General features: G+C 39.8%; 1 protein-coding gene across 1 annotated transcript in view; it reads right to left on the reverse strand.

The window, feature by feature from the left end:
- LOC102468349 (BDNF/NT-3 growth factors receptor) overlaps positions 1-27,988 on the reverse strand; it is a 217,040-nt gene that overhangs the window by 111,263 nt on the left and 77,789 nt on the right. The gene's annotated exons all lie outside the window — the stretch shown is intronic.

The raw sequence follows: 27,988 nt of genomic DNA on the forward strand, positions 1-27,988 counted from the left end.
AGGGGATGTGGCATAGCCATCTCCCCAGGGTGGATTTCTCGCTTTCCCTCTCTCCCTCTCTCTCTCTTCCTCTCTCTCTCTGTCTCTGGCAAATGCATATGCCCTATACCAAAGGAAGAAAAGAAAAGAAAAGAAAAGAAAAGAAAAGAAAAGAAAAGAAAAGAAAAAAGAAAAAAAGAGAAAAGAAAAGAAAAAAGAAAAAAAGAGAAAAGAAAAGAAAAAAAGAAAAGGTCCAGGCTGAGAGGTAAAAAACATGTTTATCTATCTAGGTGGAAGGAAAGGAGAGCTCTTTTAAAAAAAGGTAACAACAAAGGCATAGGGAGGGTGGTGGAACAAGGATTGCTCAGCTTATTCAGTGGATCATCTGCTTAAGGAGAAGCAGTGGGATATACAAATGCCCAAGACCAGGAGGTGGCATAGAAGTTAAGGTGCAAGTTTCCCACATAGTCAACCATAGTTTGAGGCTCAGACCTGGCAGCTTGAAAATCACCCCGGAAACATGTGTGCACACTCCAAATCCCAAGAGGATAATGCAAGAGAAAGGATTATGGTGTGGCCATCACCCATGGGGGGTGATTTCTTGCTTTCTATCTCTCTGTCTCGCTCTGCTGAGTGCATACACCCTATGCCAAAAATCTCTAAAAAAATAAAATTAAAAAAACAAAAGAGAGAGAGAGACAGAGAGAGAGAGAACTAAAACAGAAACCAAGATATTGGTTCCAAAATATAACCTAAAACACAAAATAAACGTTAAGAAAGAGAGATGAGAAAGGAATTCACATTACTGGCAGGATTCTTGTAAGCCAGATGCTTTGCATATAGTTGTTAGACATATGTCTAATGGGAAAAGACAGAGAGATAGGAAGGAATCCCTAATTCTTTGTTAAGCCATCTCAGACTCCTCAGAAATATATGCTCAGGGGACACCAAGGGGAAAATGCAGTATCTATGTGATGCTAATGAAGACTCTTGCCTCAACCCAGTTTCAGTATTCTAGTGAGGTGGTCTAGACCATGACTGAACCTCAGCAACTCCTTCTGTTTAAACCAGAAAAGTCTACTTACTGTCTGTGTTAAGGAATGGCTTTCTTAGCCCCTTACTAGAATCATGTCCCAAACTTGGCTCTTTAAAGCCAAGAAGACACAAGAATATATGAATCTGGTGAGGAGAGAGTATTTCTCTCTACAATCTAGAGCAGTGTTGGTCCAAGTCACTTATCTGTACTCACTTTTAGGGAGCAAGACAGGGAAACAGTCAAGGGCTTGTAGAAGTCCATTGACTACAGGGTGGAGACCAGAGACAGGCAAAATGCAGGGCAGAGATATCTGTGTTTTGTGGAAGAGAGGCCCAAAAGGAGACTCTGTAAAGGGTAGAACTAAAGAGGCACAAGTTTCTTTATCCAGCACCTTACATGTTAGATCCCTTAGCAGAGACATTCCACTGGCCTTGGTCATCATTCTTCTCAGGTCCATGAATGGTAGCATTAAAAAGATTATGACCATCTCTCAGTCTTGGAATATAAGGCCAAAGTGTTCTCTTATCTCATTCTCAGAGCCTTGTGAAGCATCCCTCTCTGGATTTTATAAATAGGAAATCTGTCCGTAGAAACTTTAAGGCTTCACAACCTGGGAATGGAGGAATTTGGTTCTGAATCTATGTTTGTCTGAATTCAAAGTCTGTGCTCTTTCTTCCAGGCCAGAAAGACTTATCAATTATAAAGGATGTTAAACAAGATACTTAATGTATATGAGAAACAGCAAAAAGTAAAAATAATCTCCCAGTTTCCTATTAAATTCAACTTTCCAAGCTGGATTCTGATTACTACTTCCTTGTAGAACTTTCCATCCACTTTAAGCACCAAAGATTCCTTTTTCTGAACTCCTATTATATCACAGTGTGTGCTTACTTGTATTCTGAGTTGTTCTCTAATCATCCCACATCTGTGTAAGCTCCTGAGTCTATGTGCAAGCCTTATATATCTCCTGATACACTGTGCAATGTCTTAGGTGATAAGCATAAGGTAGAGATTTAGTACTATGGTGTAATTGATAACCTTTTTTGTAATAGTTATTTCTTTCTTGGTTATGAATTGTATTATGAAAATAAAAGAAAATATAAAGCATATCCCAGGCCAATCCCATAGCCCAGTGTCTTGGGCCAGTCCTATAGCCTAGTTACAGTGAGAATCCAAGCTCCAGGAGCTTGAAAAACACATCAGGCTTATGTGAATGTGTGCCCCAAATCCCAATACGATGGAAAATGGGAGGAGGAGGGATTATGCTATGATCATGCCCCAATGGGGGCTATTTTCTCCCTCTCTCTCTCATGAGCATGCTCACTCTCTGGCAGTTAAAAAATTGCAAAGTAGGGACCAGCAGTTAGCATAATGGCTATGTCACTGGACTTTAATGTAGTCGACCATGGTTCGAGTCCTGGACCTGGTGGCTTAAACTCACGCTGGGCATGTATGCGTGTGCATGCCTAAAATCCCGAGAGGAGAATGGCAGAGAAGGGATTGTGGCATGGCCATCCCCCCTGGGGGGTGATTTCTTGCTTTCTATCTCTCTCTGTCTTTCTGGAGAGCACACGCGCCCCATAGCAAAATCTTCTCAAAAAAAATGCAAAGTATATATATAGTTTAAGTAATAATAATAATAATAAAACCTATGAACCACCAACCATTTTAAGAAATGGAATATCATTAGCACCTTAGAAACACCACTATGTTCTTTCTTGATTGCACCCACTTCCCTACTCACTTCCCAGGGACTACTATTACCTTACATTTTAAATTATTAATTTTCTTTATAAGTCTGCTACCAATGATGCATCTCTAAAAAAGAGATTGCTCAGCTTTGCCTGTTTCTGAACCTACTGAAAATAAAACCATATTACAGGTATCTTTCCATACTTTGCATCTCACTCAACAATGTCCTTGAGATTGAGTTACATTGCGTTTATTATAGTCTTTCCCTTTTACTGCTTTATAATATTCTGTGAAAGGATTATAGAGCCATCCAGTTATTTAATATATGTTGATGAATACCTAATCAGTTTCCTTTTAGACACAACTTTATACAAAATGTTAGTAGTGATTAAAGTTTTGCTTTAATGGAGTTTTTTTCCTCTGATAATTCATGTGATTTGGCATTGTGAATGCCCCTAGGAACCAAGAGAGATAAAAATCAAAAGGTCTTTTTATGAGCAATAGTATTAATGAGTATAAGAACATACATTAATTTCTCATGCTCCTATAGCAACACCTGAATTTGAGAGGAGAGAAATGTGATCATTAAATAGAGTGCCCATATAAAGACACAAACGTAATTCTTGCAGAGAATTAGCTGCCCTATTTAAATCTAATATTTAACTCCCTAGTTGTCACATGTTCATTGGGAATTAAATTGTCACTTGATTTACTTCACACTCTAACCAGACCAGGGCACGTATTTAATTTTTTTTTTTTTTGCATTTGATTTACACACTTTTTCTTTTAATAGTTCAAGCAGGAGAAAACGTTGGTGGGAAATAACTTTATAAAGTCACAGTTTCATCATCTTCAAAACAAAAATTGATGGGGACCAGCAGTTAGCGTAATGGCTATGTCTCTGGGCTCCCACGTAGTCGACCGCGGTTTGCATCCCAGACCCAGTGGCTTAAAACTCACGCCGGGCGCGTGTGCGTGCGTGCCCAAGATCCCGAGAGGAGAATGGAGGAGAAGGAATTACGGCGTGGCCATCCCCTCTGGGGGGTGATTTCTTGCTTTCTGTCTCTCTGTCTCTGTCTGTCTGGCGAGCGCATGCGCCCTATAGCGAAAACCTCTCCAAAAACAATTTTAGACCAATTTTCCTGTGCTAAAAGCAGTACATGCATCTTTTCTTTAGAACATGGACTATTTGCATTTATTTGTTTGGTGTGGTTTGAGGCATAAATTATATGAATGATGCCCTTTGGCCAGTGTATCCTCTTTAAACAGAGTAAGTTTCTCTTTTACAAAACCAGAAGCTACTTAAGGGCACAGGTAACAATTCTGTATTTGTGCTTAGATTCCTGGCAGGGCCTCATGGTGCTTTCCATGTAAATATTTTTGAAAAGATATGTTTAACATTAACCACAAGCAAATGCTCTTTCACAATATTATTTCCATTCACTGACAATATCCCTAGTGAGTAGGGAGGCAATGAAGTAGCCCAGTTTCCAGAAATGTCAGGAATGGAGAGAATATCAAAGTTGAAGCTTCCATATCTGAGCTAGGAGTTTCTCCCCATTTTCTCCAAGAGAGCATCAAGATTTAACCCCACCTGCCCCATTTCCTGTATTCTCAAACAGCACAGGAAGTCCCTCGTTATCTCACCTTTCACCTCAACATTTCTCATACACGCCCCAGATAACGCTGAGTCCTCTGCTCCCTAAAATCCCTTCCACAATGCCCCCTAAGCTCAGCGCATGTGCTTCCTTAAGCTCCATATATGCCCAATTCTTGTTAAACTTCACTCTACTTCCTGGACTCAAACAAAACCTCGCTACTCTCCAAGGATGTCCATGCCTTCCCCCTGTGACCCTCTCAGTTGGATGCCATCCCTCTCCCTTATCCCCAAGTACGTTAGAGCCCCTGTGCTTGATTTCTGAGAATCCTTCTTCTCCCTCCTGCTGGAGTCCCAGCTACGTGAAGACCCATATGTCTGTGCCACATCTGCCCCTCATAGCTAACATCTCAGTCATGGTTTCCTTCTGGAGCTCCCAGCTTACACTTTCCTTTTCCATTTTTCTGGTACCTTCCTTTCACGGACCAGGGCACAGAGAGGTTCTGGAACTTTTCTAATCTACAGAAACACTGGGCTGCCATTTATCCTACATCCTCTTTCAATAGTGACGCTAAGGGTCAGGCATGGGAGGATTTGGTTTGGTTGTTTGCATGGCATTAAGCTAACCTCTGGGAGCAAGATTTTCTTACTAAAGGCTGCAGTGCACTGACTCATATTCTAGACAAGCTTTTTATCTCTTCGTGGACTAGCATTTTGAATATCGCTGTTTTAAGGGCTTTCTGAACATTTTTATGAGTTTTGTACAATGCCTCCTGAGAAGCAAATCTAAGGGTCCCATGATAAATAAGCTATGAAGAGGGCAGTACCATTCTTGTATGTCTCTCTTCTCTGAGATCAGTAAGTTCCCTGCTCTCAACTTTGGGGACTTGAGTATATTCATCTCAAATCCAGCATAAAGAACTGAAACAAAAAAATAAATAAGAGCCCAAATTACACTAGAAATGGCTTCCCAGAGTTGAAGAACTATTCAAAACAATAGTTGATTTAATAAAACATTATAGAAAACGTTTCTCTTTAAAATTCTTCTGCCAAAAGAAAAAGACGAATCAATAAATTCTATAGAAAATGCACCATCACACTCATGTGGTCTGCACATGCTCTGGGCCTCATTGTCACTGTGGGAATCTTCCAGAGTGGAAATTTTGTGTCCTTGATCATTTGCCTAATAAGTACCGGAACTGAGCAGACTGGTTTAGAGTTAGTATCACATAGTCCCGTACAATGCATTGTGTCACAAAATAGCTTCAGCAGTTTACAGAGATGCTTACAGCTTCCTAGTGTTTAAATCAAATTTCTGGTATAGATTCTTCCCGCAAGTAAATAGTCTATAAATACACAGCAGCAGTAGATAAACTATGAATTCATGTATAGATACTTTACTACTGGATCTAAAATGAAGAAATATAACTCTACCTACTTAAGGTCTCAAACTAGAAATATGTCTTTTCCATTTCCTTAATAATGGACTTTCATAGAAACCCTTGGCTCAGTGGACAGACCCTGCTTAGCACACGGATTTTACATTGAGACATGTATTGAGTGTCCAATATAGGCCAACTATAAATTGATCCGAAGGTAAAAAGAAACCTATTTTAAAGTTCTGATCAGAAATATGAAAAGTAAAAAACCCTAGGAGATAATGTTCTGCACCAAGAGTTCTAACATGTTCCCTCTGTTTCTGTAGGGTCCTACATGTAGGGCCTGCCTGCAACAATGACAGTTCTGAATATTGTTACAGGACGCTCATCGAGGTTGACGCCCTTATGTGTGACAGATCAGCAGTGGGGTTCAGCGCAGTGAAGTTGCTTTTCCAGGACCGCACAGCTAGAAGATGAGCATGCTAAGATTCAGATTTCCTGCTTGTCCGAAAAGTGGCCCTTGGATTCTGTAACACAGGCCTCTAAGAGGGACTGAAGGCAATGAAGCCTTCCTGACACTAAAGTGAAAATAGGTACTTCATGGTTAGTGTCTTTTCTACTATGAATGGTTGAAATATTCAGGTTTATCATCTGAAATGGACCTAACATCTCCTAACAAAGAATTTTATTATAAAACTATCTAGAAACGTAAAATATGAATGTGAAAAGAAGAATATAAAATTAACTACTTTGAAAAATACATGAATTTGATTTGAAATCAAATTAACACAAATTATTTACAAAATATTTTACTGTCAGGGAGGCATATTGAATCACGCAAAATCATCCACCTTATAAAAATAAACTAACTAGGAAGTAGAAACTAAATTTTTAATTTTTATCTACATTTCATCAAGATAAAAGTTAATATTGAGGTGGAAACAAATGAAATTAAGATCACAGACATAAAACACACAAGGACAAGAAAAGATCAACTATTCATAAATAATATTAATTATGAAATAAAGCATATAGTAATACTGATCCGTTCTTAAACACTTTTCAGTAAAAAAAAAATCTTAGTATGCATTACCATCAATTAATTTTCATATCCCTCTCAATGAGGTCAATAGTCACATTTATTTTACAGATGACAGCAATTAACTGGTCATAGAGTAATTCACTTAGTTATCCTTTTCCAGGTACTATTCCCAATGAAATAAGGAAATAGGGAGAGAAGAGAATGAATTGAGAGATTTACAAGGATTATCAATTTTCATAACAATCTGGTAAGATATTCTTATCTCCATTTTAGATTAAAGAAAAATGATCAAATGAGCTAAATATCTCATCTGAGGTTGTACAATGAATAATAATCAGGGTTTGAATTCTTTCTATTACATCATTTTACCTTTCCTTGTCCTTCTTATGAAAAATAAAGTGAAAGGGAAAGTATATAAGTTTGGCATCCTAGGGAATTATTGGTCTCATAAATTTAGTTCAACAAACCTTTATTAAGAAGCTACTAAAAATGCCTGGACTTCTGTCTAGGACTTAGCAAAAGGAAGAGGGTGAGCAAGTTCTTTTGTCAAGGAAATTACAACCTCAAGAGGCAGAAAAATACATGTACATATATCTATATTCTTATATCTTTACTTTATTCACAAAACAGTTTAGGTACTTCACAAGATTGTACAAAGAAAAACAAAAATTTAAATAATGCAAGTCAAGGGAAAGGATCAAAAGCCTAGACAAAGAGTTAATTAGAAATGCAAACGTGAAGATTCTAGGTTCCCTAGGGACCAGCAGTTAGCATAATGGCTATATCTCTGGACTCCCACATAGTCAACCGAGGAGGTTCCAGTCCTGGTCCCAGCGGCTTAAACTCATGCCGGGAGCGTGTGCATGCGTGCCCAAGATCATGAGAGGAGAAAGGAGGAGAAGGGATTGCGGCATGGTCATGCCCCCTGGGGGGGTGATTTCTCACTTTCTGTCTGTCTGTCTCTGTCTTTCTGGTGAGCGCATGCTCCCTATAGCAAAAAAAAAAAAAAAATTCTAGGATCCCAAATAGTTATTAATAACCTAGCTTAGAACTTGACTCTAAGCTTCCTGACAGAAGCCAAAGGCAAACACAAAACATAATAACTTACAAAATTTTGACTATCCATTAAGAGCATAGAGATTTTTTTGGGGGGAAGGGTAGGAAGATTCCTCATGGTATTTAATTTTCAAAAAGACTACATCAAACAAATTTTACACAGGGGATGCCAATTGACATGATGATCAAGGTCCTCAGCAATATTCCTCAATTAACGAGTTTCCTAAGATTATTTCTTATGGCAGAGTTCAATCAGAAATAAAAATATGACATACAAGCCATGCTCAGCCAAAGCATTGCACATGGAGTCTACAGCTTTTAGCACCATAATGACACAAAAATAAATGCCCATGGGTATAATCAAGAATAGTTCAGCCATGGGGTTGACAAATAGATGTAATTTCTGTGAATCTACTGCTGTGCCTAGAACATATTAGGCAATTGAAACTATTTTATGAATAAATAATAACATGAACAAGAGATAAGTTGTGGAACAAGAGGAAAGAATGGGGGGAAAGAGAGCATTTAGCATGGGGGAAGAGAAAACAGAGATGAGAGAAAGAAATGTCAGAGTGGATTTAAGATAGAGATTTATCCTTCCTGAAGAGAAGCAGCAGGCAATATGCTAAAAAGACGAATGAGGCTAGATCATGGAAGGCTTGAATATCTCATTAAGTACTTCAGACAAAATCTGACAGTAATAAACATGGACTCTTGAACAAATAACTATGCTGCTCTGTAACTACATTTTCTCTTTAAATAAGGGAGTTTGAGCTAAAAGGCATCTTAGGTATACTGCAGCACACTTGTTCCACAATCTGTGCGTTCACTACTACTTTATAGTATATATATATATATATATATATATATATATAGAGAAAACCAGTCAGGGTGTAGCTATGGGCCTGGTTCTCATAGAGAACAAGAGTGCTAAGCTAAGGGTGTGATCCATCCAGTTACTCATCATCTTTCCTCTCCAGGCCCCCATCCATTGAAGGTGTAGTTCAGCATGACCAACTCTCCTCATAGAGAGGAGAGGAAGCTGGGATCAAGTTCTTGAGTCCAGAAGGAATGGGTGATGTCACCTGGACTATTGCTCAGAGAATGACTCTGACGTAAAACAGAGAAAGGCAGAGGACATGACAAAAACAGGCAAACAAGAAATAGGAGAGAGGACCATGGATGACCTTGAGGCATGCAGAGGGACGACTGGGAGGTAGGGTCATGAGTGAGAAGTGAGGAAATGGAGGCAGGATGGACTGCACCTGTGGGAAGTCAGAGGCAGGGCATGGCAAAGAGAACAGTGGAGAGACAGTACAGTGATAGCAGAGCATGGGTCTGCGGGATGTTGAGGTGTGAAGGTGTTTGTAAGCTAAGAGAAATAGAAATGGGTATCAAATTAGGTTGGGATCCATACCTGCACACACGGGAGGGAGGAAGAAAAGGAAGAGAGATAACCGGTAGGGGGATTTCTAGGGAGGATGCTAAGAGCACAATGGTTTGGGTGATGCAGGAAATTCTGACACAGAAGAGAAACTGAGTGTGTGTGGGGGCAGGGCAGGGAGGGGCGTTCTTCTGGGGCCTCCAGCTGATGCTTATCATAGCACTGGCCCTCTGAAGGAGCAAGGAAATCTTTAGGGATTCCCAAGGAGCCCATTAAGCACAAGCCACCCTGAGCCTTCAAGCTAAGCCTGGCATCAGATGTAGGGATGGCAGGACAGGTTCTTGCAAGGCCACTTGACATTCCTGGAAGAACTTCAGGTACCTACTTGGATACGTCATGCAACATACAATGATGTAAATGACCCTTGTATCTCTAGACCATATTTTAACACCTTAAATGAGAGTAGAGTGGCTGTAGGTATGGAGAGAGTGGGATTAATCTAACCTGAACATTGTAGTAGGTAAAAGCAATAGAGTTATTTGAAGTTAAATTCTCACAACTTCTTGTAGAAAACAGCCAAGGGGAAAAGCCCCAGAAATCTTTCAAGCTGTTAGACTGAAAGGAGCACCACACTTCAAAATACACATACGGTACATCCTTCGCTTTGACATCCCCTAACAGCCAAAATGATATCTGTTCTACACACTGGCATGTGGTAGAATTGGATTGATTTGCCCTGACAGCTCTCCCTGCTGGAACAATACTTGTCAGTCAGCCCCGGCAATGTTTGTATTTTCAAGAATCATTATGCAGAGTGATTGTACAGAATCCTGGCAGGTGGGCCAGACAGTTTTATCTGCCTACCCCTTCAACTCTGTGTCCCCGAGTCTTAATGTTCCCCTTGCTTAAAAGCTGGAAAACACCTTTTAACATCCTGCTCACCCCTGACTAACAAACTGTGTGCATAAATCTCATTTGAAAGCTCGCTGCTGGTGTGAGTTTTATCATTGGGATCCTCCCTTCCTAGATTTTCCTCCCAGGAGCTTCCCTACTTTCCACAACCATCCAAGATTTTCTAAATTGACCTCTTCAATTTATGGGGCCTTTACCAAATACACCACTAAGGGAATGTTCCCATCGTGAAAGAAATCTTTTGTTTCTGTTGGGAGCATTTCAGAAAGCATACCTATGGTGATTCAGGAGCTTTCTCAACCTGTATCTTAATTCATGAACAAAACCGACATCAATATATGGAGAGTCTTCTCTGAGCACATCCTCTAGCAAGGGGACAGGAAGAGGTCAATAAAATATATATACAACATGACTTCAAAAATTTGTAGAAAAGAAAGAATTAAAGTATGAGTTTATTTTGGTGGGAAAAAAATGAAATCCATGTATTGATTTTTCATAAAAAGCATTTCCACAAATTTTCTGAAGACCCCTGGTATAACAATAATGCAATCAGAATGTGGTTATGCAGTGATCACCAAGTGGGATTTAATTGGATGACACAGAAAAGCTCCATGGTCTCCCTGGGACCATTTAAGGAAGCACGTTGGAGTCTTGTTCAGGAAAGCTCTGAACATAAGAAGGAAGCACAGCCCGATAAGCAAAGGGAAGCCAACTGGTGGGCATTTTATGAGGTCCAGATCTCTATGCCAGCTTCCTAGGCTGTCTTCCTTGGCTGTCATCTCTGCCACAACTCCATAGAAAGGCAGATGCCCAGTGATGCTCATAGCCAATGACTCATGGCCAATGTTTGAAAGCTAGCAGGTCACAGACAAGACTTTCAGGTGCATCCCAAATGTGTTCCATCTCTGGATGGCTTTCTGTCCAGCTAACATGAGTCCTGTGATATATTTTTTAATATGCTCATTTGAAGACTCAGATTTTAAAGTCGATGTGTGTTTGTTTTCCTTAAAAGGTGTTTACATACTTCCAAAATCTTTCAAAGTGGCATACTTTTCCCCACCCCTTATTTCAACACTAAAGCACATGTATGAAAGGAACTGCATTTGGTGTGGACAGTTCAAGAATAAATAAGGAAAAGGGGAAATAAACAGTCATTAATTGCAATCAGTTGTATGCTAGGAATTTTTCAAGCATTATGCATACATTATCTTATTCAAACATCATGACTGGCCTAAAGAGAGAACTCATTTTCTTCAGTTTGAGGATATGGTAACTGAGTCTTGGAGATGTTAAATAATTCATCCAAAGCCACACAGCTGGAAAGTGGGCAAGGCAGGCAGGGATTGGCTTCAAAGCTCATGCAGTCTCTCTCAATAGAACATGACTCTTCCCGTCAAAGGATGGACAGTCTAATGGGGAGATGAAGCCAATACAAAGTAACAGTGAAAAAAGATAGAACGTAGAAACCGCCAGGACAGATGTAAACAACAAAGGTCAAAGACGTTTACAAGAAAAAGCAAGTGCTTTGAGTATAGGGTTGGAGTTAAGAACGTGTTATTTGAATTTTCCCTTATACGTGGATCAGGGCTTCAACGTTACTTGCACTGTTGAATGTAATGAATTATGACATTTCCAGAATGCCAGGATGTCACTGACTTGACCATACACAGCACCTCCGTGCGAAGACATTCCCACATTAAAGTCCAAAATCTGAGAACAATTCAGGTTTAACCAAATGAAATTCACATTCATGCAGGCAAAAATAAAAAAGGTAAATATCATTTATTTTATTGTTGGGGTCTTATCTTCATACATAGAACTTCAGAATTTTAGAAAATAATAAATATTCTTGTTTTAATTTTAAAATTTGAGGAATGCAATACATGCACATGGTAACAAATCAAGTAGCACCAGAGAACGAAAGGTGGAAAAATATTGTACAGTCCCAATCCGCTCTCTGTTCCTGGTCCCTCTCTTGGGCGATCAATTTGAACCAACTTGATTATTGGTTTTCTATATTTTTCCACTTCCTCCAGACAATTGATAGTTATATTATTTTTAGTTCTTCTATTGTTTACTATTAATACCATACTTATATTTCTTTTCTTTAAACTTTTTTTTTTCCCACAGAGGGGCCAGCAGGTGGCATGGTGGTAAAGGCACTGGACTCTCACATGACTGACAGCAGTTAGAGTCTCAGATCCAGTGACTTGAAAATCATGCTGAATGCATGTGCGTGTTCGCCCAAAGTCCCAAGAGGAAACTGGAGAAGGGATTGTGGCATAGTCATTCCCTCTGGGGTGGTCATTTTTCACTTTCCCTCTCTCTGTCTCGGTCTCTCTCCAGTAAACACACATCCTATGGCAAAAACCTTTTAAAAATATTTGCCAGAGGGTATGTGCACTTGCTAGAGACAGAAACAGAGACAGAGAGAAAAAAGCACCTCCCATGAGGAATGGCTGCACCACAATCCCTTCTCTAACATTTCTGTCTCCTTTCGGGATTTTGGGCACACATGCCGGGGGCATTTTTCAGTCTGCCAGTCTGCAATGTGAACCCCGCTGTTGGCCATGTAGAATATGGCTGGCTTTACCACCCCAGGAGCCGGTCCCGTACCTACATTTGTATTCTAGCCTACACGTATCCTGACACTCCTTTGGGTATGATGGACCTTAATAAGGTAGACCTTAATACCTCTACCTTCCCTCAACTCTAATCACTTCCCATATTCTTTAGAGTTATCTATGTTGAAATACTGTTGAAATAATTAATATTTATAATCAATTTGCAATATTATATAATTAAGTATCTTATGATTCTAAAAATTGGAAAGCAATAAACAGACTTTATATATCAATGTGGCTAACTGGATCTCACAACCCCAAGATTAAGGGGTGGGGGGGTGCTAGGACTTCATTTTCTTCCTCATGTGTCTAATGGCACACACAGAACTTCTGAGCCACTTGAAAACAGGTGTTCTCAGCATTAAGTTTAAGTGGTTCCTCTTTCTTAGGACCAGGGCTGTCTTAGCCTCTAATTCAAGTCAGAATACTTTTCTTTATCCTGCTGGTAATTGTTGGTACTTAGTAGGTCTCTTAATTTGAGGTCTAGGGTGCTTTTTTTTTTTTTTTGGAGAGATTTTCACTGTAGGGCGCGTGCGCTCGCCAGACAGACAGAGAGAGACATAGAGACAGAAAGCGAGAAATCACCCCCCAGGGGGGATGGTCACGCCGCAATCCCTTCTCCTCCATTCTCCTCTCGGGATCTTGGGCACGCACGCACACGCGCCCGGCGTGAGTTTTAAGCCACCGGGTCCGGGACACGAACCGCGGTCGACTACGTGGGAGTCCAGCGACATAGCCATTACGCTAACTGCTGGTTCCCTAGGGTGCTTTTTAACACTGGAAAATTATCTCATTTTTTATTTTTTCTTAGATAATTTGTTCCCTATCATTTTTCTTGGTTCTTTTTTATTAGCTGGAAATCATAACCATATGTTACCTCTCATGAATTGGCTCTCTATTTATCTTGTCTTTTCATCCCCAATATTCTGTATCACTGTCTTTTTCTTTTGCTGTAGGTTGCATGCACTCACTAGCGAGAGAGCAAGAAATCACCACTCTCCCAGGAGGATGGCCAAGCTGCAATCCCTTCTCTGCCATTCTCCCCTTAGGATTTTGGGCATGCACACACACCTGTTTGGAAACTTTTTCAAGCCACAGGGTACAGGACTCAAACTGCTCAGTGGGCCATATGGGATCCAGCCTCCGTCACTAACTTGCAATTGACTGACACTATCTCTGTCCTTTTGTTCTTTAATCTGGGTAAGTTTCTGGACTACCTTTTATACCTATGATTGAAACTTTTATCTTGGTCATTGTATTTTTAGTTGTTATCAGGTCCTTCTTGTTCTCTCCTAATTCCTTTTTCATAGTTACCTATCATTAAGTATAAAAAATCTCAAATGAGAGAACACTTTTTTAAAATTCTTTTTTGCTTCCTGAAATATCTATTTTCTCCAAGGTCAGCTTTTTTGTAGACCTTTTCTTTTAGATACTTATTTTCCTCATGGATATGAGGGACCTTGAGTCCTATTTATATTTAAGAATTAAGATTGGATAGCTAATACGGGTTTCTTGTGCTCTCATGTCAGTAATTTTGTTTCCACATAGTGAGTCTGCATAGGAAAACTACTGAGGAACCGGATAATGGGTATAACTCACTGGAAGGCCTGGCTTTAGAGTAAGGAGGCAGAGAGTGGGCCACATGACAGACTAAAGAGAACTTTATCTGGAGGCTCCAGTACCCATAATATTAGACTTCATCTTTCAGGGCAGTTAGACAATTTCTGCAAAGAAATGTTTTAGACTTTTTTTTAGTCTGATGATAAATAATGGGCAATATGACACTGACAGACTGGAGATAAAGGTGCACTTCACTGACATTGTCCCTTCCCTGTGTTTAATCCTTTGCTCACCCTTCTCATGTCTTATACCTGTTCTTGCTGGCCAGAAGCCTGGAACCATTCTAGGTTCTAACAAACAGGGCAGTCCTACCTTCCCACCCCTCCATCATTGCATATTCCAAGCTAAAGATTTCTCCACCATTTCATGCATCAACAAGGGAACTAGGCACCATCTTTCTTCCAGAAATCTGTAGAAAAGTCTCAATCGGACTTTTGCCTCTCCTTCATTTCCCTGCTGTAGATAAGAGGTAAGTATGCATACTCCCCCCACCATTCAGAACAGAATGCTTTTAGTACCTTTAAGGAAGTGCAACTTGACATTTCAAGCAAATGAAATATGCTCTCAAAACTCAAATAGAGTGCCTGATCAATTCACTTTATAAATGAGGACAACAAGGCTAAGTAAAGGTGCTAAGTTTTCTGGGCTGATACAGTACCCAGAACTCACTCGCTTGCCCTCAAATCCAGTGCCATTTTCATTATCTTCTAATCCTTCTTACTATACACATGTACTACCCAAACATATAACATGTAGCTCAAAAGTGTAAGAACAGGAGAAGGCAGGGGAGATAAAGGCTATACAAAGTCAGGGGAATACTGTGATAGCCTGTCCCCAGAAGTCTAATCACCATTTTCCTGCAGCCACAGATTTATATCTCTTGTCCCCCTGCCTATTTACACTCTCCATCTTTGACAAGCTGCAAACCTTGGGTGTGAACTCATGTCCAGAAGCACTGGTATGGAAAGCAGTTTATAAGCTGCGAGCAGATTTATATGGCGAGAGTCATGGTGTTTAGATTCCCTTCTTCTCAGTCTTGTGATAAGGACTTGCTCTGTGTGCTTCTGTCAGCTGCAAGACTTCCACACTTTGCAGTGAATGCCATAAACTCAGCTCTTGGAAGACAATGGTAACATACAAGTAGGTCATATTTACTTAATCACGCTGCTCTGGAAGGAAGAGAATTATTCCATCCATTAGGCTTTGTAGTCCTGTTGGATGTACGAAGGGAGGTCAGATAAATTTGGTTGCTATAGTGGTTTCCCAGGCTTTGCAATGAAGTCCCTTATACAATTCCTTGCTCCTAAGACAGCCCCTACACTTTGAAGGGAACTACTGGGTTGTCAGAAAAGTCATGATGCACTTTTGCACAAAACGATATGTCATGACTTTTCCAACAATCCCATAAGTAAGCTGGGTGATTAAAAATTGTGTTCTTATATGTGAATATGAGCCACTTGCATCTGAGATAGTTGTGACCTAAAGCATTAGAATGCCATCGGATACTCAGAGTAGGTTATATTGAAGACATTCATTCAAGAATAAGTCAGCTGATTATACAGTATGCCTAAATTGAGGAAGTAATCAGCTGACAACATTTTGTCCCTGAGGGTTTGGCTAAAAAATTCCCTTTTTTTTTTTTTTTTTTTTAAGGTTTTTGCCACAGGGCATGTGCACTCATTGCAGAGAGAGAGAAAGAACATGATAAATCCCCAACTAGGAATGATAGTCACACTACAATCCCTTCTCCTCCATTCTCCTCTTCGGATTTTGGGCATATGCACACATGCACCAGATGTGATTTTTAAGCTGCCAGGTCTGGGATTCAAACTGTGGTCAATGATGTGGGAGTCCAGTACCTTAATCACCAAGCCATCTGCTGGCATCAAAATTCCAATATTTTCAGCAACACTTCCTTATAAATGTGTCGAAGGCCTTCCATTCATATGGTGAAGCAAGCAAGCCTATTTTCCTCTTACCCACATCAGGGAAACAAAGAAGAGGTGGAAGTATAAATGTGTGGCATTTTTTAAAACAGATTTCTGGAGGGGAGATGGTGCATTGTTGCCATATTGATACATGAAACATAGTGGAGTAAACTTCAACTCAGAATATGCAATAAGGGGTCTGCAAGAGAGATGGGGCTGCCCTGTTCTTAGAACCTGAAATGGCTCTAAGTTTAGGGGCAAGAAGTAGATACAAGAAAGGGAAGAATTGGAAAAAAATGTAAATACAGGGGAGGGATACCTGGATTCTTCCAGTCTAGGAGAGTGTCAGATTGTCCATTATTTATCCTTATGTAGAAAAAAGAAAAACAAAGTCATAGCCATGCCTGGGCCTGGATGGACAAGCCTGTTTGGGAAACCTGACTTCTCAGAAGGTCAAAATGCAGAGACAGTGAGGGCCTCATATTGAATTCAAGTCCCTTCTCCAATCCAGACTCCTCCTCCTAAGAATATTTCAGACTACCAATGGTATTTATAAGAAACAATAAAATGTCCCTTATAATTTGACACCCACATGCATTATGAAAGTGCACATGATTATAGTGATGATTAGAATGAAAGGAGCAAGATCCTTGTAAGTCCAGGTGAACCCCCCCTAACTATATAAGAACCAGTGAAAATAAAGGAGGAAAAATGAAAAATCCAGAAGAACATGTCCTATAGGCAGAAGCCAGGATGGTCATAGAAAAGGGCATAGAGTGAAAATGACCACAACTGACAGGCCAGAATTAGAGGCAGAATGGAAGCCTGGGTTCAATTGTAGTCATCAACTAACCACATGACTTACAACAATTCACTTAATGTCTTTTTCCCCTTTGATTTCCTTTCTTTAGCTGTAAAATGGGAATAAAAATACCTGACAGCCTCCCTCCCCCCACAACCTCATGGGGCTCTAGCAAGAACAAAATGGAACAATGAAATGAACCATAAATGTTACATGGCATGACCACTGTCATTTAGCTATTTGGAACTCAAGATTACACAGAGCCTCATAGACACATTTTATTTGTTCAATTTAACATTAAATATCACAGACAAACTACAGTAATAATGGGGCCTCTGTTCTTTGAGCACTTTAAAGCTCATAAAGTACTCTCACATGTTATTTTATGTGAGTGTTAAAGTAACTGTGAAATAGCCCGTGAACATTTCCCAAGTTCCATTTTACAGCTGAGGACACAGAGGTTTCAAGAGGTCAAGGGGCTCACCCAAGGCTACACCATTTGTCAGACATAGAGCTGAACCTCACCTGGCCTTTTGAACCCTGGTTCAATCATTTTTATACTAGAGGGGCATACTAGGTCTTCTGGGGACTGAATGAAGAAAGTGAAATGTTCATTCTGGAGATAAAACTTGTGGATAAGATAACAAGATCAAAGTAAGATGCTAGAGGAAAAATAATGCAATGGAAGTGATATTAAACAGTCCCTGAATTTAGTGCTCACTGACGTGAGAGGAACTCAAGAAAGAAGTTGTTGTGAACGGTATCTATTGGAAAGTCTTCACGGATAAGAGACTCCAAGGCCAGTAGGTGATGTGGAGGTTAAGGCACTGGATCCCACATGGCCGACTACATGATTTGAGTCCTGGACACAGCAGCTTGGAAGTCACTCTGGGTGCATGTGTATATGTGTTCAAAATTCTGAGAGGATGATGGAGGAGAAGGGATTGTGGCATAGCCATCCTCTCAAGGAGTGATTTGTTACTTTTCTTCTCTGTCTGTCTCTGGCAAGTGTATGAGCCCGATAGCAAAACAAAACAAAACAAACACTCAAAATAACAAAACAAAACACACACACACACACACACACACACAAGAAAGTAAGAAAAGGAAGAAGAAATAAAAGAAAGGATTCAGACTGAGAAGTGAAAAAATATACTTATCTGATTAGGTGGAAGGGAAGGAGAGTTCTTAAAACCACATAGCAGCAAAGGCATAGGAGAAGGTGGTGAGACAAGATTGCTCAGTTTAATCAGTGGGTCATTTGCTTAAAGAGAGGTAGTGGGATCTAAATTTCAATGTAAGTGTAGGTGAAGCTCTCTTATAGGGGGCTTGAAAGATATGAGGGGTCTAGATTTGAACATGGAAGTATATGGGAGTTATTGTAGGCTCCCCAGTGAGAGAGCGGTGTTATATAAGTTGTATGCTATATGATACCAATATGCATGGTGTATTAAATGAGAGCAGCCAGAATTAGAGACTATCTGGGCAGTTGTTACATTAATAAAACATAGTCATGAACCTCTGGATTGCAAGGGCAGCAATGAAAATAAGAGAGGACATAAATCCTAACAGTCAAGTTATATGACAATCAGAGCAAAAGAATTACATACTCTACATGAATCTCAGTAACATAAATAGCTTTCTCACTCATCTTTCCTCTTAAGCATTCTGCCAAATTAAGTACTCCAGAGTTACCAAAGCAATGAGTTCATTAAAAACTGTGTAAGGGAACCAGCAGTTAGCGTAATGGCTATGTCGCTGGACTCCCCCGTAGTCGACTGCGGTTCGTGTCCCGGACCCAGTGGGGACCCCGTGGCTTAAAACTCACTCTGGGCGTGTGTGCGTGTGTGCCCAAGATCCCGGGAGGAGAATGGAGGAGAAGGGATTGTAGTGTGACCATCCCCCCCGGGGTTGATTTCTCGCTTTCTGTCTCTATGTCTCTCTCTGTCTGGTGAGCACACGCGCCCTATAGCAAAAACCTCTCAAAAAAAAAAAAAAACCATGTAAATGTGTCATAAAAAGGTCCTATATTTCATTCCTTGGTCTTCTGCTGAAGAAGATTTCTCACAACTGGAAAAAATTATACACTTGCATAAACACAACTCAGATCACCATTGGACCATCACGTGAATCCCTGCATCTACTGTCAGAAGAGTCATCATGTGCCCCCTTTCACTGGCCCCGCATCAGCTTGAGGAGACACAGACGTAGACATGAGGAGAAGTAGACACCAAGAAGGTGTAGGTGTGGAGGAGGACCTGGGGGCTAACAGTGGTGTACTAGGACCCTGAACCCTAATACCCTGGTCGCTTGGCTCCCCTGAAACCTTGATGCATGTTGCTGTCTTCTCAGCACCTATTATCTAAAGCCCTGCCCCAGTGCAAAAAGATTAGTGACTGGAATTAGTTCCCTTTCTTTTGCTTGCAGGGGGATTTGTAGACATGATCAGATTTAAACATAGCCACAGCCTCCATATTCCTATTATTACTGTTGTTTTATTTTATTAATAATAGAGTACGTGCATGCATATGAGGAAGAAAGAGAACAAGAAGCATCCCTGACAAGGTCTTGTCATACTGCAATTTCCCTTCCCCCTTCCTCCAGCTTCTCCGGATCTTAGGAATATGTGTTTTAAGGCCAACTGGGGGATCTAAACCCAGAGAAAGCCATGTGGCTTCCAGCATTGCAGTTCAGTTCACTATCAAGTGGGTCACCCAGCTAGGCTCAGTTTCTGTTTTCGTAAGTGAATTTTAGTAGACTTGCTTCCCCTTTAAATTTCAACAGCAGTGTCGTGCTTTCCCTTCCTTCTTTATTTCAGTGTGTGGGCATTACACACATACGCACATCCAGACACCTCGCATGCTACACTGACAGCTGCTTGCCAGTCAATGAAGTCACATTGCTCTGTCATGGGGATGTGTGAAATAAGCTGCCTCACAGGAGGTGGGCAGAGGCATGCACGATGCAATCAATGCAAACGGAATTTTTTTTCTCCTGTGTGTGTATGTGTGTGTCTGACTGTTTTGTTGGCTCATTGAACAGAGGAGTGAACAAGCTTCATTGGGCACAGAACAGTGTTTAGGAAAAGCCCTTTCTTTTTATTGTCATCATATGTGATAATAACCACACGAGACTGTTCCCCTTAGTTTACACTGGCTGAACAAAGCAGTCTACCTGCTCTTGAAAAAAAAAAAAAAAAACAGAATTGACCTCCTTTTTCCATGGAAATGTCAACAGCAATTATAGAACTAGTATTCCCTGGGCAAGTACACCAGAATCAGAGCCCTTCCAAGGGCTGCAAGGGCTAGGGACAAGCTCAGTCTCCATCACAATACCTTCAGCAATGCAAAGCATCTCCCGTACGCTGATAAGTACAGTGCTCCACACCAAGTAGCTATCCTCGCAGGCAAAGAGATATCCAGTCCAGGTGGTTGTTCTTTTACACACTACTTATCACTGTTATCATGGCATCAAAGTGAGCTCAGTTACAGACTCGGGCAACTCAGAAATGATGACCCAAACCAAGTACTTGAAGGTTTAATTGGATTATCTAATTGGAACTCAGTACTCAATAAAAAGAAAAGAAAAAACTTTTGAAGGACAGGCGTTGATTTCAGGTCAAAGGCACTTACTTAATCCTTGATAGTGTATAAAAAATGGTTTATCTCACATGACATCATTAGATCATCCATGAGGAAGACTTCTTTTCAAAACCAACCAAGGCCAAATAGCAGACTTGAATGTTTAAATGAGAAATGTACAGCAGGAGGCAAACTACAGGACACTGAGATAGCAGGAGTCTCCGAAAGGCTAATTAACAGGACCAGGAGAAGGGAATGTGGCAGACTTTCATACACAAGTGAATTGGCAGCCCTAACTAATTAGCAACAATTAATTTTATGGTAGGAGCAAGAACACATGTATTATGTTCTATAAAAGCTTAATAGATGTCACCATAAATCACTTCCATCTCTCCCCTGAAATTCAACTTGCAATCAGGCTAACTTGAAATTTCTAGATATTAACAATATAGACCAGCTAAGCCTTTACTTTTCATATGTAAAGATACATTGAATTTCTCTGTTTGTTTGTTTTCCTCTGCCACTTGGATGTCAGCTAATCCCAGCTGTTGTAACCACAAACGGCAGCAGCAGGCCCAGCCAAACCCAGTCCTGGAACCAGTTCTCATTAAGGAAGACAAGAAATGAACAGCCTCAGGCCTAGATAGGATCTGGGGTCCACTGAGTTCCTCCAGATCTGATGTTCCTCAAGAATTAGTTCCTTACCTGGGGTAAAAAATAAATTCTTTCACATATGCCTCATCCTATCAGCTAATAATGCCTGTATGGAACATTGTATTAACAGGACTGGGGACTTCGTGGGAGGCAGTAACCTGATTAATTAGTAATGTCTGCTGGACACTAGGATTAAGAGCACAAATGTGTTAATCACTCCAACTGCCTTTTCTAAGGATGGATGTTTTCCTGCATTCGCTGGACCTCTGAGTTCTCATTTGAGTCAAGGACCCACTGTGAAGCCTAGCCATGCCCTATGAGGTCCGTTCTCTAAATGGTTCTACTTTATTTCCCATCTTCCCAGACTCTTGGGAGGAAGCTGCTCTTGTGAGGCCAGAGTAACTGTGAATAAGACTCTGCTGCTTGCTAAATTGAGCCTGCTGCTCTGACCCCCTTTTCTATGGATGGATGTTTTCCTGCATTCACTGGACTCTGAGTCCTCGTTTGAGTCAAGAACCCACTGTGAAGCCTAGCCATGCCCTATGAGGTCCGTTCTCTAAATGGTTCTACTTTATTTCCCATCTTCCCAGACTCTTGGGAGGAAGCTGCTCTTGTGAGGCCAGAGTAACTGTGAATAAGACTCTTCTGCTTGCTAAATTGAGCCTGCTGCTCTGACCCACTGCCCAGACTAGAGTTCCTTGGAACAGAGGTATATCTAGCCCAATCTTTGGAGCACTGCATTGCAGACTCTGGTTTGACAGACTTCAAATGCCAGTCTTTAGCTAGGGGAGCTCTCCCCTTCCCCATTCTTATTGTACCTAAGCTTCCTGTTAAGTCTAAGTGGTTGTGTCCATCTCCAAATTCAAACACCTCCTCCATAATCATCTCTTTTGTATTGATCAGGGCACACCTCCAGTGATTTGGGAGAAAAAATAATTTAAACTAAGAAAACATATATACTAAATATTCTTCTATATTTTAGCAGTTTTATTAATCTTCATAAAGTACAACTTCTTAGGGTACATAGTGGTAAATAAATAGGTAAGACATGTGACTTGGATTTTTGGAAAGATGGAGTAGGTATACTCTTCCCTATTTTTCCCACCAAGAACAACTAAATATATGTTGTATGGGCTATAAATATTAATAAACACAAGATGATTCTAAAGTGAAGAGAGGAAGGCAGACTGGCTGGAGACACTGGAATGATATATGGAGGTGAGTGCTCTGGATTACATTTTGCCTCATATATCTGCAAATTGGAGCTGAAGTAGCCCGCAACCTGAAAATACCAACAGCACAGGAAAAAATAAATAAATAAATAAACTCTAGTAAAAATCTGCTCTCTCCTTCCAACATAGGAAAGAGGCAGTCTAGCAAGACAGAAAACTCTCAGGCAATAACTGCTCTACTTCAACCACCTTCCAAAGGAAGACAGTGGTCACACTTCCCAGATCAGCCAAAGCTAAGCAGGGAGCCTAGACTTCTCTTCTCATGGTGCTTCAAGAAGGCACCCAACTACAAGCCTGAATGTCATCAGGAAGGCCAACTTAGGGATCTGAGATGTTCGTAGCTACTGAGTAGTAACAAGCACCTCATAACTTTGATGCATCCAAAGAGACTATACAGGGATTCTGGACTTCGATCTCCATCCTGCTGTAAGAAGGTACTCTATTCCCCCATTCTGGGGTGGTGTCAGAGGAGGCATAGTGGAGAGTCAAGATTTTTGCTGCCACCTGCAGTGAGGAGGACGCTCCCTAACCTTCCCTCCACCTCATTCCTGGCCCCCATATCTCACACACATACACACACACACACACACAAATGCACACACACAAATGCACACGCAATAGAGTCAGTGGAAATCACTCAGGGAGAAATACTGACACATTCCTACCCCTCATGACCAAGGAGGTATCTGTAGATGCCTAGTGGGGACCTGGGACTCCCAGCTCCCCCCATAACAGTAATGAATATATTGTCCCCTCAAGTGTCAATGGAGGTCTGGCGGAGAACCTGAACTTCCATACCACCTGGACTTTCACTACACCTGGACTTCCACTGTACTTGGCAGGACTGAGGTGTTACCCATTTTTCCTTTGTTTGGGGTGGTTACGCAAGTCTGGATAGGAGGCTGAGGTTTTCATCCCTGGCAGCCAGAGGAGTCCTCTTCACCCACCACTGGATCAATAGAAACCATGTAGGGAACCCGACTCCTACTCCCACCCAACAGTAACAGGGAGGCTGCCCTCTTACTGTCAACAGAGATTGAGTGCAAAACCTGGGCTTGTATTTTCCTTTGGCAGTAAGAGTCAGAGTCCCTCTTTTCCTTTGCTAGAGTGGTTTCAGAAGAAGCTAACTAAAACAGAGGTTTAAATAAGATGTGGAGTCTCATAACAGAGTGCTCCAAATGTTCAGGTTTCAGTAAAACTCAGCCATCATATCAGGAAACAGGAAGATCTCAAACTGAATGAAGAAAAGAATCAATAAATGCCAACATCAGGATGACAACAACATTAGAATTATGTGGCAACTATTTTAAAGCATTCATTATTTAAAAAAAAAAAAAAAACCTTTGGGGGTTTGCAGGTGGCGTGGTGGTTAAGAACGCTGGACTCCCATATGGGCAATCTCGGTTTGGATCCCGGACCTAGCGGCTTGCTTTCTCATCCCCCCACCCCACCACTCACTATGCCCCTCTCTGTTCAAACTAAAATAATTAATAAACTAAATAAAGTTAAATGAAATGTCTTTTAAAAAAAACCTTAAATAATTAAAAATACATTTGAACCAGATGAAAAAAATGGCAAGTCTCAGCAAGCAAATAGAGTATATAAAGGAGAACTGAGTGAAAATTTTAGACCTCAAAAATATAATAACCAAAATTTAAAATAGACTCAACTATAAAATGAAGGGAAGATAGGAAAGGAATCAATAAATTTAAAGACAGAAATACGTGTGTGTATATATGTATATGTGTTCCATTCAGTATCCTAAAGCAACTACTGAAAAATGTAGAAACACTGAAAAATACTGTAGATACTTCAAACACTTCTAAAAAGTGTTTGAGCAACCCAGATGAAGGGAAAAAGAAGGAAATAGTGAAACAAAAACAAAAGAAAATAGAGAACAAAAACTAAAATGTCAGACTTAAGCCCTAATGTATCAATAATTACATTAAATAGAATAATCTATGGGTTGGCCAGTAGCCTGATGGTTAAGGGAAGCCGGAGTCCATATGGCTGACGACAATTTGAATCCTGACCCCGGTGGCTGGAAAACACACTTGGCACACACTTGGGATACTTGTGTGCCCCAAATTCCCATAGGATGAAAAAGTGAAGAAGGGATTGCCGTGTGACCATACCATGCTCCATTGGAAGATGCTTTCTCCCTCTCTCTGTCTCTATCTCTCTGTCTCTCTCTGGTAAGTGCACATACCTGGTAGCACTTTAAAAAATAAAATAAAAAAGAAAGATCTAAATACAATAGTTCCCTCTTATCTGCTATTTCACTTTTCATGTACTTTCATTTTTATCTACAGTCAATTGCAGTCTAAGAATACTTAATGGAATATTCAAGAAATAAACAGCTCACAAGCTTCAAATTTTGTACCATTTTGAATAGCTCAATGACATTTTGCTCTGTCCAGCCTGGGCATGGCTCATCCTTTAATCCAGCATATATTATACCTGCCAATTATGCTACCACCTGTTAGTCACTTAGTAGTAGTCTCAGTTACCTGAGTAACAAAATGCAGCATATGTAAGGTACAGTACTATCTGCAGTCTCCGGAGCCACTGGAGATTTTGGATGATATTTCCCACAGTTAAGGGGGATGACTGCATACTAATTAAAAGACAGAAACTGTTTGTGGATTAAGAAACATGACCCAATTATAAACTATCTATAAGAAACGCATTTCAAATATAATAATGATGTAAGCTGAAAATAAAAGGATGAGAAAATGTATATCGTATAAACATTAATGGAAATAAATCATAAATGGCTATATTAATATCAGATAAGGTAAATTTTAGAGGAAAGACCACTACCAGACGTAGTGAGAAATGTTAAGTAATAAAAGGGATAATTCATCTGAAAAAAAAAAAAAAAAGGCAAACTTCAATGTGAATGCACTAACAAGGGAGCTGAAAAATGTAGGAACAAAACTGATATAACCAAAAGGAGAAATAGAGAATTTACAATTACTGTTAGATACTTCAATAGCTGAATTTTAGTAATTGAAACGAAATAGATACAACTAGATAAAAAAATCAGCAAAGATATAGAAGTGAAAACCTCATCAACCAACAGGACCTAATTGACATTTACAGGACATTCAACAGCAGCAGAATATCTGTTTCTTTCAAGTGCTTACAGAACACATTCTAAGATAGATCAAGTCCTGGACCGTAAAATGCATGACAACAAATTTCAATGAACTAAAATCATATCGATTGTGTTCCCTAACTACAGGGGAATAAAAATAAAAGTAATAATGTAACAACAACAAGAAAGTCTTTACATACTTTCAAATACAACAGCACATTTCTAAATAACCCATGGATCAAAGAGACATTCTCAAGAGAAATTGGAAAATTACATTGAAATACATGAAAATAAAAATGGAGCATGTAGAAATTTGTGGGATGCAGTTAAAGTATTATGAGAGAAAAATTTAAAGCAATAAATGATTATATTAGGAAAAGGAAAGACCTAAAATCAGTCATCTAAGTTCCTACCATAGAAAATAGAAAATCAACATAAACCCAAAAGGAGCAGAGGAAAGAAATTAAAAATTGAAAAGAGTGAAAATCAATGAAATTGAAAACAAAAATAGAAGAGAAGAAACATTGAATCAAAAAGTTGATTCTTTGGGAACCAGCAGTTAGTGTAACGGCTATGTTGCTGGACTCCCACGTAGTCGACGGTGGTGCGCATCCTGGACCTGGTGGCTTAAACTCACGCTGGGCGCGTGTGTGTGCCTGCCCAAGATCCCGAGAGGAGAATGGAGGAGAAGGGATTGTGGCGTGGCCATCCCCTCGGGGGGTGATTTCTCGCTTTCTATCTCTCTGTCTCTCTCTGTCTTTCTGGCGAGTGCATGGACTCTATAGCAAAAACCTCTCCAAAAAAAAAAAAAAGTTGATCCTTTGAAAAAGATGAAATAAAACTGGCAAGCTCTGGAAAGACTAATAAAGAAAATACGTGCGAAGACTTATATTACACATTACATATATTATCAGGAATGAAACCCTGCAGACATGGACGAAATAACAAAGGAATACTGCAAAAATAGTCTACATGCAAAGTAGATGAAGTAGGCCAATTCTTTTTTCATTTTATTAAAAAAATGTATTTACTCATTAAATTTGTTACAGGGCATATGCACTCACCAGAGACAGAAAGAGAGAGAGAGAGACAGATAGGTAAAGTGAGAAAGTACTTGGCCACACCTCAATCCCGTCCCCATTCTCTTCTTGAGATTTTGGACACACACACATGCCTGGCATTTTTTCAGGCCACAGGGTCTGAAATTCAAACTGCATAGTTGGCTCTGTAGGATCCAGCTGCCTAACCACTATGCCACTGGCTGGCCCATGAAATAGGCCAATTCTTTACAAAGAACCGATGATCATATATGAAATATCTAACATAAAAGTGATCCTTTGCATTGGCCTATAACTTTTAAGGAAAATGACTTTGTAATTAATAACTCCCCGTGGTCTTACTGGAGAATTTTACCAAAAATTTAACACTTTAATACTAAACTCACAAAATCTCTTCCAGAAAATAAAAGAGGAGGGAATACATATAAATTTATTTATAAACTTGGTATTATCTTGAAAACAAAACTAGACAAAGATAACACAAAAACCTACAAACAAACATTCCTCATGGATATAGATGCAAAAATCTTTAACAAAACATTAACAAATAAAATTCAGCAATATATATAAACAGAATGATATATGAAGACCAAATGTGGCTTATGCCCAGGATGCGAGGCTGGTTAAATATTTGAAAATCAATCATTGCAACTCATCATAGTAATAGCCTAAGAAGAAAAATCACATGATCTTATCAATTGATACAGAAAAAAGCATTTGACAATTTTCAACACCATTTATGATAAGAGCACTCAAAATAACAAGAAGCAGCTTCCTCAACTGGATATAGAGAGCCCGCAAAATTTCTACAGCTAACGTTATACTTAATGGTAAAAGACCAAATGTTTCCCTCTAAGATGAAAAACGAGTCAAGGATGTCAGATTTCACTATTCTTATACAACTTATACCAGAAGTTCAATAAAGCAATAAAAAAGAAAACAAGCCTACAGATGGGAAAAGAAGAAATAAAAATGTCTCTACTTAAAGATGTCAAGACAATCTACATAGAAAATTCCAACAATTCTACCAAAAAGCCTCTTAGGAGAGGTGGGCTCAGCACGATCACAAGATACAAGATAAACATGAAATCAATTATATTTCTATAAACTAAAAATGAACATGTAGACACCAAATTTAAAAATGCAATACCATTTTAGATTATTTTGCCCAAAATGTAATACATTGCTATAAAATCTAATAAAACATGCAAGATTTGTGTGCTGAAAACTACAATGCTAATTGATGCAATCAAAGATCTAAATAAATGAGAAGCATCTTATGTTCATGAATTAAACAACTCAGCATAGTAAA

The sequence above is a fragment of the Tupaia chinensis genome, unplaced genomic scaffold (genome assembly GCF_000334495.1).
Source record: "Tupaia chinensis unplaced genomic scaffold, TupChi_1.0 Scaffold000007_1, whole genome shotgun sequence".
NCBI classification, from domain to species: domain Eukaryota; kingdom Metazoa; phylum Chordata; class Mammalia; order Scandentia; family Tupaiidae; genus Tupaia; species Tupaia belangeri.